Below are 12,620 nucleotides of genomic sequence, written 5' to 3'. Positions count from 1 at the left end.
TTGTACACCATGATTTCGCTTAATCTGTTTGTTTTATTTGGTTTGTTATACTATCACCATGCTGACCAAGATCCTGCAATACCAAATGTTCATCTACTAACACTCCTCCACTATTCATGATGCATTGTAAGCCACTTTGAGCCTGCAAAGAGGTGGGATAAGGTGGGATACAAATGCGACAAATAAATAAATAAATAAATAACTTAATACATTCACTGATTAGTTTCGAAGGTTGCCCTTCTTCGTCAGATCGGAAATAAGCAAATGTTGGTAGATGACAATATATATAAGTGAAACATCAAAGCATTTCAGTGACAGGATGGAGTAGGGTGGATGAAGGACAGGGAGGTATGCATGGAGATAGGAGGGTGACAAAGCATTACAATTTTATGGTTTATAATGGGCTAGAAAACCCAGATCTTTGTTAAATCCTGTCTGGTGGGTGTCAAAATATTCAATCATTCTGACTTCAAAGGTCTTACGGTCCTGTATTGTTTTAAAGTTCCCTTTCAGGATTCTTACCATGAAATCACTGGTACAGTGTTCTGGTTTTGTATAGTGCTGCCCTGTTGTTTAACTTGGAAACAGAGGGGCGCTACCTGATCTGACTGACAGTGAACAGGGCAGAGATGGGGAAACCCAGATACTGGCACTGCGCCTAGGAAGTAGGACGCACAACTCACATCTGAGGATGAATAATGTTTGATTGATATCAGTACCTGTCGGTTCCCTACTTTTCATTTTATAGCACCTGAATTTAAACTTTCACAATGTCTGATCGAGCAGTTTCCAGGTTTGCGACTTCATGCTGTGAGCGCCACCTAGGGACAGGTTGAATGAAGTGCTTATCACACCGGTGTTTCACTTGGTTTATACCTGTATGATTAGTTTTTAATGATCAGTCCCGGGACACAGATCTTCTCTGGTTCCGGACCACACAGTTTTCCCAGGCTATTAGAATCGGCAACATGAAACTGTGATCTGGATCCACCAGTCAGCACATTTCCAGCTCCCTTCCCCAGGCAGACTGCTTCCCCAGGTTGCTTTTAGTCATTAAAAATGTCTGAATATTTTCCCATTATTCTGTGATTGAAAAGTAGCTGAGAGATATGAGAATCGCAGAGAGCATCTGTCTTAACCAGAACAGGAATAAACCATTTGCACCTTACACCCTGTGCCATTAAACACAATTCATGTCAGACCTGATAGACCTACCACCCAGGAATGCTAAAAAGGCATCCCGCACATTCCTCAACCTTCACTTCCCCAACTGCAAAGGTCTAAAATACAAACTAACGCATGCGTCAACCTTTTCCTACCTGAGCACACAATTCTGCAATGCGCTGCCGCGTAATTTAAAAATGATCTACGAACTATCAAACTTCCGCAAACTACTGAAGACCCATCTCTTTAACAAGGCATATCACGAAGACCAACAAATATGAACCTCTCCACATATACCCAGAATAGACTTATATCTGCTTGTTAGACTACTATCATGTCTTATCATAATCACGTCACCCAAGATCCGTTTGTAATACTATATATCTATCTTATCATGCATTTCCACTATTCATGATGTATTGTAAGCCACATTGAGCCTGCAAAGAGGTGGGAAAATGTGGGATACAAATGCAATAAATAAATAAAAATAAAATCAAATTGCTACTTAACCAGCTGTTTTTGTTTTGGTTTTTTTTGATGCACTGGACAATCTCTGAACCTGTAACCCTAGAGGATGAAAAAAAAATTAGGAGATTCAGAAGGAAATAGAGTGTGAGGGGCAGCAATGAAGTTTGGGATCTGGAGACTGTAATGGAAGAAACTGAAGCAGCTTTATAGATGGTCACAAAGCCAGATTTGACAGAGAACCTATTCAGGAAGTACAGGGAAGAAGAAAGGGAAGAGACCTGCCACAGAACTGTTTATTTAACAATATTTGCACTGTGTCTTTAACACCATTCAAAGTGGATTACAAATAAACATTAGCCATAAAAACAAAAAGCACAAAATACTTTCATACAAACCATAACTCAAAAACCACCCGCCCCCCCTCCCCAAATGAATCTGCTTTCTCAAACCGTCAACCCACTCAGGAAGGCCAATTTAAACAAGACAAAGGTAATAAATCAGTATCGGCCTTCAGTTCCACCCGCAAGAAATTCCCTAACCAGCCACCAAAAACATGTTTCCTACAATTTATGTGTTTTACTGAACAAACTATTAAAGGTGAAAAGGGATAGGATTATTATAGAACTAAGAAAAAGGGCCTGTTTCAGAGACAAATGAAACGGGCGCTAGCAAGGTTTTCCTCGGAGTGTGTGTGAGAGTGACTGTGTGAGAGAGACAGAGTGAATGTGCGCGCGTGTGTGTGAGACAGAGTGAGACTGTGTGAGAGAGTGTGTGTGTGAGAATGAGAGTGTGTGTGTGAGAAAGAATAAGAGTGTGCCGCAGGGCCCCCCCCCCCCTCCGTCTCCCGCCCTCCTTCCCCCTCCCCCTGTCTTCCCTCCCCCTTCTTTCCCCTCCCCCCCAGCCTCAGGGTTGTGGCCCCCCTCCCGCCTTTCAGGGTCGTGGCCCCCCCCTCCCTCTGCCTTTCAGGGTCGTGGCCCCCCTCCCACTCCCACGTTCAGGCTGCCTGCCTGCCTCCCTCCCTCCCACGTTCAGGCTGGCTCGCTCCCTCCCTCCCACATCCAGGCTGCTTTCCTCCCTCGCTTCCTCCCAGTTTCAGTGAAACGTTCCCGTTCGCCATGCGCTCTTACCTGGGTTCTATTGCTCGTGTCGCTGTTTTTCTTTTAAGCTATGCCTCCTCCCCTGTGCCCGTACCCGTGTTGTTGTATTGGTCGCAATGCTCTGTTTTTCTGTCTAGCTCCGCCTCCGCCCCTGTGCCTTGTCCCTTTCGCCACTCCTCCTCGCACCTCCAGCATTGTAATGAAGCTTTCGGTGAGTGTCAGTGCTCCGCCCTCAACATCATCACGTTGTGATGCGAGGGCGGGGCAGACACTCATGGGGAAAAAGCGATCTACACAACTACATCTTCCGGTTTCAGGCGTCCTTCTGGCTTCATTAGAACGTTGGAGGTGCATTTTATATAGAGAGATTATACCTTATGGAAAAGGTAGTGGATGTGTGGAACAGCCTTTCAGAGGACAGTCGGTGGAGATGAAAACTGTAGGGTAGATATTAAAAGTGACTTAAACAACCTGGCGAGGCGCCCAGCCATTTAAATTGCGTGAGTGGGGCTAACCCGGTTAGTGCCACTGGATATCTCTGCTAACTGGCCATCCCCTAACTGGCTAGGATAGGGGTGGGCAATGGACGAAGTGGCAACTCATCCGGTTAACGGCAACAATCAGTCTGCTAACCAGCTAAGTAACCACATAAAGTTAGAACGGTAAAACAGCGGTGAGCTAACCAGGCACTGGTCTGAATTTCAGCTGATGCCCGGTTGACTTCCAGGTTGGCAGCCATACCCGGATGCTCCCATGCCCTGGCACTGAAAATCCAAGCTTAATTTTTAGCCTGTGGCTGGAACTGACTTGCTAGCCGCGGGCTGCCGCGGGCTGAATATCACCCTCTGTATCTGTTACATAGTAACATTGTAAATGACGGCAGATGTATGGTCCATCCAGTCTGCCCAACAAGGCAACCAGAGGTGTACTACTACTACTACTACTTATCATTTCTAAAGCACCACTAGACGTACGCAGCGCTGTACACTTGAACATGAAGAGACAGTCCCTGCTCCACAGAGCTTACAATTTAATTAGGACAGACAAACAGAACAAATAAGGGATAAGGGATAAGGACAAAGTGTAGCAAGATTCTGGAATCCCAAAGAGTAGCAAGATTCTGTGTGGAATCCTAAAGAGTAGCAACATTCCGGAACCCAAAGAATAGCAAGATTCCGGAATCTCCGCTCCCCCACGCCCTCAAACTGGTTATGCTTCTGAGAATTACTCCATATATACCTAGTCCCATCAGACCTGTGTGATCAGGTAGAAGACGGCAGATTTCTGATACCGTATCATCAGCACTGATTAGAACCTATGAGTAGACATACTGGGTCAGCCCAATGGTCCATCTGGCCCAGTATGCGGTTTCCAACAGTGGCCAATCCAGGTCACAAGTACCTGGCAGAAACCCCAAATTGACCAATATGTCATTCCCCATCCAGAGCATTAAGAGTGACAATAATCTTCCACTGAAAAACATTTAGAATTACAGAGCCATAAAAATGTCATCTTTTGCCGCCACACTGCCTCTAGCGCTGCCAGAATTAAGCTGCTCAGCCCTCTGAGCTGCAGTGGTCTGTAACATGAGGTTAGATGCACATGGACAGCTGTATCCTGACCTTTGACTCAGGTCACCTGCATTTAGCTGGTAACAGGAGAGGCTTCGTCACATGAATGGAGTTACAGTTGGGATGGAGCTTGTCTGATAAAGTGTTACAGTGCTTGGTGGATGCTCTTGTGGACCATGTTATGAGGCACGTAAGAATACCAGACTTTTGTGGAGGCTTTTTCCCACGGTTAGTGGTTTCACAAGTGTCCAGAACTGGGCAATCAAGGTATAAGAAATCACCAGAGCAGGAGGTCAGGGAAGCCCGTCTAGAAAAACAAGAGAATGTAGGGAAGGCAGTCGCAGAACAAAAGGGTAAAGACAGGAGAAGATAAAACAGCTGAGTCAGTGAAGACGGAAACTATTTTTACATGTTGCCAAGAGAAGAAAGTGAGACCAAAGTTTGTTTATCTTTATTCAGGATTTACTATACTATCCAGCTCATTTTCGAAAGAGATCGCCGGCCAAATCGGCATAATCGAAAGCCGATTTTGGCTGGCTTCAACTGCTTTCCGTCGCAGAGCCGGTGAAACTTCAAGGGGGCGTGTCGGTAGGGTAGTGAAGGCAGGATGAGGGCGGGATGGGGGCATGCTCACGAGATGGCCGGCTTCGCCCGATAATGGAAAAAAAAAGCCAGGCTTGACGAGCATTTCGCCGGCTTCACTTGGTCCCTTTTTTTTCACGACCAAACTTCAAAAATGAGCCCCAACTGACCAAATGACCACTGGAGGGAATCGGGGATCACCTCCCCTTACTCCCCCAGTGGTCACCAACCCCCTCCCACTCAAAAAAAACAAAACAAAACTTTTTTTTGCCAGCCTCTATGCCAGCCTGAACTGTCATACCCAGCTCCCTGACAGCAGTATGCAAGTCCCTGGAGCAGTTTTTAGTGGGTGCTGTGCACTTCAGGCAGGTGGACTCAAGCCCATCCCCCCCTACCTGTTATACTTGTGGTGGTAAATGGGAGCCCTCCAACCCCCCCCCCCAACCCACTGTACCCACATGTAGGTGCCCCCCTTCATCTCTAAGGGCTATGGTAGTGGTGTACAGTTGTGGGTAGTGGGTTTTGGGGGGGTTCAGCACACAAGGTAAGGGAGCTATGTACCTGGGAGCTATTTTTTTTTTTAAATTTTTAGAAGTTCCCCCTAGGGTGGTCCTGGCATGTGAGGGGGGCCAGTGCACTACAAATGCTGGCTCCTCCCATGACCAAATGCCTTGGATTTGGCCGGGTTTGAGATTGCTGGCATTAGATTCCATTATCGCCGAAAATCGATGCCCGCCATCTTAAACATTTGGCTGAGCCATCTTTTTTGAAAATACGGTTGGCTCCTCCCATTTACAGAGCCGACCCCGGAGATGGCCGCCCATAGAGATGGCCAGCGCCATTCGATTATTCCCCTCCATACTACCTAGTAGGATATAAAGGATATATACTATACAACCTTGTATTTGTTAATCAACCAACTGGGCAAACGCCTTAATGGTACTATGTAAGCCACATTGAGCCTGCAAATAGGTGGGAAAATGTGGGGTACAAATGCAACAAATAAAATAAATAAAGACAACAGCAACAGACATTATGACCAAGGGAGGGTCAGGTAGGTGAGCTGCCTCCAAGGAGCAGGAAGGATCCTGAGCCTTGGAGGTGATGATTGATTAAATATAAGTTCAGCGCCCCTCCCCAGAGAACAAGACAACCCAATTGGAACAGGTTAAATTTTCCCACTGCTGAATTCAAAAGTAAACATCCAATCACCGGTGCTCTACTGGTTCCCAGTTCTGGACTGTCCATCCTTCCTTCCCTTTCTCTCATCCCCTCCCCCTTTCAGGAGCCTGAAGTGCTAGCGCCAGATAGCTAGGTCAGTGAAACCAAGGCCTTATGTAGCTGGCTTGTTTTACGTTTGCTACCCTGTGGTTTCAATGTGAACAGAAGCTTCACATCCACCCGTTCCACTCCACTCGTTATTTTATACACCTCCCCTCAGCCGTCTCTTCTCCGGACTGAAAAAAACCCTAGCCTCCTTAGTCTTTCTTCGTAGGAAAGTAGTCCCATCACCGCTATCGTTTTAGTCGGCCTTCGCTGCACCTTTTCCAATTCTACTATATATCTCCTGAGATGCGGTGATCAGAACACAATACTCAAGGTGCCTGTCCTCACCTTTGAAATTGACCCCAGGACCATTATCTGGAAGAATACCAGGATGAGATGTTTCTCGTGATGGGACCTCCCTGGACATATCTACCAAACTGATGCCGCTGGCTGCATAGGTCCAGAACTGCGGGTTTGTACAAGTTGTCATTAGTTCAAGGGGCGTCTGTCCATACTACTCTATCATTGGAGTTGCTCAGGAACATGTCTAATGCACAGGGGTCTTTCTACGTGGACACCTTCACCCCAACATAATGGGAAGGCTTTCGAACAACTCTGCCCCGGGGCTGGCCTTGCCCAGAATGAGGGATGCTCATCCCCCCATTAAAAGAGGTGCTCCTGACAAGCCATTGCATGGAGTCATGGAGAATCAAAGATGATGTCAAAAAAGACTAAATGTGTACCTATACATTTATAAATGTAAACGAAGTGGGAAATGGACCATGGACTTCAGAGACAAGGAAAACAAACTCAATACTTCAAGAAGATTTATTGATCATGAACTCGACATAGGACCTGTGTTTCAGCCTATGGTCTGCTTCAAGAGTCATTTGAATAAATAAATGAACAAAATCTTTGATGCCTTGTTTTTTAATCTTATGAAACTTTCCAAGCTCGATATTCAGACGAAGCAGACGTTACCATTAGTGCTACCACCACAAAGGTCTTTTTAAAGACCAATCTTTAGTGTCATAAGGTTAAAAGACAAGACATCGAAGATTTTGTTCATTTATTTATTTCCCTTTCACTATTTGAGATTCTACATGGAATGTTGCTACTATTTCAGATTCTACTTGGAATGTTGCTATTATTTGAGGTTCTTTAGAAATTCTACATGGAATGTTGCTATTATTTGAGATTCTGTTGCTATTATTTGAGATTCTACATGGAATGTTGCTACTATTTGAGATTCTGTTGCTACTATTTGAGATTCTACATGGAATGTTGCTAGTGGAGGAGTAGCCTAGTGGTTAGTGCAGCAGACTTTGATCCTGGGGAACTGGGCTGATTCCCAATACAGCTCCTTGTGACTCTGGGCAAATCACTTAACCCTCCTTTGCCCCAGATACAAATAATTACCTGTATACTATGTAAACTGCTTTGCAAGTAGTTGCAAAAACCACAGAAAGGTAGCCAGAACTAAAGGGGTTCTTTTACTAAGCTGCGGTAAAAAGTGGCCTGCGCTAATGCGGATGTATGAAATTGACACACGATGGACTATTTTTTATTGCTGAGAAAAAAGGGCTTTTTTAAATGGGGGCAGTAAATGGCCGTGCGGTAAAATCAAAAGTAGCTCAGGGCTCTTTACTGCCACCCATTGACTTAGTGGTAAGGTTTTACGTGCTACTTGTGCAGTAATCAGGCAGCACGCGCTAATGTGGCCGCGCTGCTGATTACTGCTGGGAACCCCCTCCCCCCATGGTAAAAAAATAGAAAGATATTTTCTACGGTGGGAACTTGTGCCCACTTTGAAACTACCGAGGGGGCCCAATCTACCCCTGCGGTGCTGCCGATTTGGCACATGCTACCCAACGCTTTAGCCCTCTCGCTCCTTAGTAAAAGGGCCCCTTAAAAAAGAATTTCTGTATTATGGCCTGGTCTGAAACCAAACTGAGAAATAGGCAGACATGAAAATGTATCCAAATAATCTGCAAATAATCCACCGACATAAAATTCCATAAGTTTAGTAAAAAGAGGAATATTTGCTACCAGGCAAAAGCTAGATGGTAAAGAAAGATCGTACTCAGGACCCTTAGGTATGCCCTATCCAAAGGTAAAGAACCTGGATGTATCAAGTTGATAATACCTCGAGTAATCCATTGCAGAAATACTAGTGGTGCAGTCGAAAACATTTGTACAGGAGTAACGTCAAGAGAACGTTGGGATCAAGAAACTTTCTTCAAAAGTATCTTGACTTGTTCTACCGTAATGGGACGAAAGGTATTCCATATCTGATCTACATGAACTACCTTCTTCTCCGAATCTGATACAACATTAACGGTACAAAGTATTGATTTCACTTGCCTCATATCACCACTTACTTGACCCAACTTTGCAAAAAACGTAATCAGCCATCTCTTGGGAATAGGGATAACGTAAACTATCCGAAAGAGGTGAAACCGTCAAATCCTTCAGCAAACAAAACAATCTTTTAGTATCAAAAGGACCAGATCCTACAATCTTGTTGTAATATAATTTTCTAACTTCAGCAGTTTTCCTTTTATAACAATTCAACTGAGTTTTCCCAAGAAGATTTTATACTCTGGTCAAAGGTCTTACGCCAAGATTTCTCTAGGTATCGACAGGCTTCACATTTAAAAGTTCATCGGTATATCATGGAGGATGTTTGTTAGATCAGATCTTTCTAGTACCGGTTGGAGCAATCTCATCCAAAATGTTAATGAGTCAACTACCTTGGTCCAAAAAGACATATTATTAACCTTTCCATGAGAAGAGATAACTTTACAATCCCGCTGAAAAGATGATTTAGATAAACAGACATTCAGGAGTCGTTTTACTGAGGTGCACTGAAAAGTGGCCTGCGCTGGTGTAGACGCGAGCATTGGATGTACGCAGGTCCATTTTTCAATGCCTTTTTTTTTGGCCGAAAATGGACGTGCGGCAAAATGAAAATTAGCATGCGTCCATTTTGGGCCTGAGACCTTACCACCACCACCCATTCACTTAGCAGTAAGGTCTCACACGTTAACCGGGCGGTAATCATCAGCATGTGTACAATGCTGATTACCACCTGGTTAGCGCCATGCAGTAGCTGGGCGGTAGTTCTGAACTGGCCACGTTGGGTGCGCATAGGAGCCCACACGGCTTAGTAAAAGGATCCCTCAATATAAATTCTAATAAAAAGTGGTCAGACCAAGGAATTGGAGACCAACCTGCTTATTTTCGAAGGAGAAGGGCGCCCATCTTCCGACACAAATCGGGAGATGGGCGTCCTTCTCCTAAGGTCGCCCAGTAACAGAAGCAGCCAGATCAACAGGAGACATTGCCCAAATATCAAGACAGTGCCCTTTCTCGTGAGTAGGTCCCTTTTCCAGTAGAGTTAAATTACAAGAACTTAAAAATAATCTAAAATTCATGACATTTTAACATCTTCCTCACCCTCTAGATGCACATTTAAATCTCCTTTTAAAAATAGTTGGAAAACGGATTAAGAGCCTGAGAAATTGCTTCCATTAGTAAAGATACAGCTTTAGGCCAAGGACCTGGGGGATGATAAATAAGTATTAAGCCAATAGAATTATATCAAGATGGTGATTCATCAGGTAATTTACATATAATAAATTCTAATTCTGGAAGAACACAAGTATTAACTAATGATGACGTTAAAAGCCTTAAAATCCACTGCTAACCCACCTCCTCGTTTCCCTGACCTAAGTGAATTAATAACATCATGTCCAGGAGGACAAAGGTGAGCAAGCGATGGGCTATCCCTTATCCAAGTTTCAGAAATAAACATAAACCCAACATCAGAAGATGCTATCAAATCTTATTACTGATGGATCTAGCATTTATATACATTGAAGATACTGGTATTAGATCCAAGCTATTAAATAGAGTAGACTCACTTACATGTGAATAAACTTTAAACTTAGCACTTCTCTTCAACACTCTCAATGTAGGATCTTTGTAATCCTTTTTCCAAACAGTTGGTCAAGTCCCTACAATTTCATCAATCCTCTGCAAATAGCTTTGAGAACAATCAAACACCTGATCTTAGAGTTGTACATGTGCGTACATCTTTGCTTTTGAGTCGTAGTCATCAGAACCAGGATAGGAAGCTCATGTACAGAACCATCCACAGTTTGTACCGATAACATGCCCAAGAGGGCCAGCATTAAAAACAAAACACACTGCACCTTTAATGCTAATAACCCCAAAATAAACAAAGTTCAGTTTAACCGAATTAAAATGTCAAAATACAAGTTAGCATATCACCCAAAGTTCTGCATGAAGGGGCGTGCTAAAGGGCTGCCCCTTTGGCGTGACGCCTCAGGAACCAGCGTCATTTTAATGCCGGTGGAGTGATGTCATCAAAGAGCATCGGCATGAACACCGGGTCCTCCCACCTTGGGCTAGGTCACTCTTCAGGTAGGGCCTCAAGGGGATAATGCCCTCAGAGTGTACTTGCCTCAAGAACCAGGTCCGTTTTAATGGTGGGGTGATGTCAACAAAGAGCGTCGGTGCAAACATCGGTTCCTCCCACCTCGGGCTAGGTCACTCTTCAGGTAGGGCCTCAAGGGGATAATGCCCTCAGAGTGTACTTGCCTCAAGAACCAGGTCCGTTTTAATGGTGGGGTGATGTCAACAAAGAGCGTCAGTGCAAACATCGGGTCCTCCCACCTCGGGCTAGGTCACTTCTCAGGTAGGGTCTCAGTGGGGTAATGGCCTCAGAGGGTGGTCGTAAATTGAATTCACTCAGAGAAAAGAAAGGGGAGCAGTGGGGGTCATAGGATAAGGGATGAGGCAGTGTGAGAGAAGAGAGAAGAAAAAGGGGGAAGCGGAGGGAGAGAGGAGAATACAAGTGAAGGAGGAGAACTGGGAGAGTGAGGACAGGGAAATTAGGGAGAGATTGCAAGAGGAGAAAGAGAAGGAGGGAGAGAGGGAGTGGAAGAGGGCTAGGTTGGACGGTTCGAGGAGTAGAGAGAGAGAGAGGTAGAGAGTACATGAAGGAGTGGCAGGGAAGAAATAAGAGTGGCAAAGAACAGTGTAAGAGGGCGAGAGGCACAGGAAATGCAGAGGTGCAGGGGAAAGTGTCCCCCTCCACACACACTGCTAACACCCACAGCCCCCTACACCCACCCCCACAACGGAAGAGAATGCAAGAAGGGAGAGGGAGGGAGTGAACGGGGGGGTTGGCAAAGAAGGGTGGTGGTGGCACAAGGGAGGGAAGGTGAATAGCTCAAGAGGGGTGGGAGGGATACAGTGAGTGCAGGGATAAGTTAAAGAAGCCTACGTCCCCTCCACCACATACCATATCTCCATGCATCTCCACCTCTCCCCACACCCACAAATTCCCAGTCCTCTCTCTCATCGCCCCATGCCCTGACATCCAACCCACACATCCCTACAGATGAACAGCTAAACTTGCTCCGTGTACTTAAACATACATTTCATACCATTGATACACAGAGACCGTCACTATTCACCCCCTATGCTCGCTATTCCTATCAGCCCACATATCGCCTGATACCCTACTGGGACACCACTTTACCATGGTTGCTTCAATGGAGTCTGCCACACAGACATGCCTGAGCATGTGAACAGAGGAAGGGGACCCTGTCCTTGTTTCTCATTGTTGGTAATGTGTATTTTTCAACCCGTTTCTATTTCTGCTAAAAGCACTGCTAAAAGCACTGTAAAACAAATCTTTTTTACTTGAAAAGGGGGGTTGTTGGAAAGATGGTATTTCCCAGAGGCTGAACCTACCTATAATACAAAGCATAATGGTGTGTTCTTCCTCTTCCAGATCCATTGCAGTCAGTTTAGAGTTGATGAAAGAAATGCCATAACCCTTACAGGACAGTCGTCAGCTCACCTCACCTAGACCATCAGATGCTTGCAGATACTAATGGTTGCAGAGCTGCCGAGTTACCCAGTTCCAAGAGGGAGATTTCAGGCCAGTCCTCACTTTCTGATAGGCCTATCCCGACGCATCATGCAACCTGCAGCACTGATTTCAATGGGGAGAATCAGGGACTGCAAATCTCCCAATTCTCTGGGAGGTAAGTTCAAACCCAGGAGTGGCCAAAAAGTCTCCCTCCTGGAATTGGGTAACTTGGCAGCTGTGGGGTTGGGCCATTCCGAGCAAAGATAAAGATAGAGGCCAAACCTTTGGCCACATTCCATCCATTCCTCTTCTGGAGGTCCCTATGGCTCTGAGCCAGAAGGAATGTGTATAAACAAGTCCTTATGTCTCCAGGGCTCACTCTGGTCACATTCCTGCCCTTCCACTCAGGTTTCCTACCAGATACAGCCCCTCTCCCCATTCAGGTGCTTAGACAGCAAATGTTAGTATAACATTTGGAGAGAAAAGCATCCACCTCCTACCCCATAATGAAACTTTATACAACCCCTGGTTCACTCCTCAGGGCCACCAGCTAAGCTCCCTGGG

The sequence above is a fragment of the Microcaecilia unicolor genome, chromosome 6, assembly GCF_901765095.1.
Source record: "Microcaecilia unicolor chromosome 6, aMicUni1.1, whole genome shotgun sequence".
Lineage (NCBI taxonomy): Eukaryota > Metazoa > Chordata > Amphibia > Gymnophiona > Siphonopidae > Microcaecilia > Microcaecilia unicolor.
Note: the sequence above shows the minus strand (reverse complement) of the source record.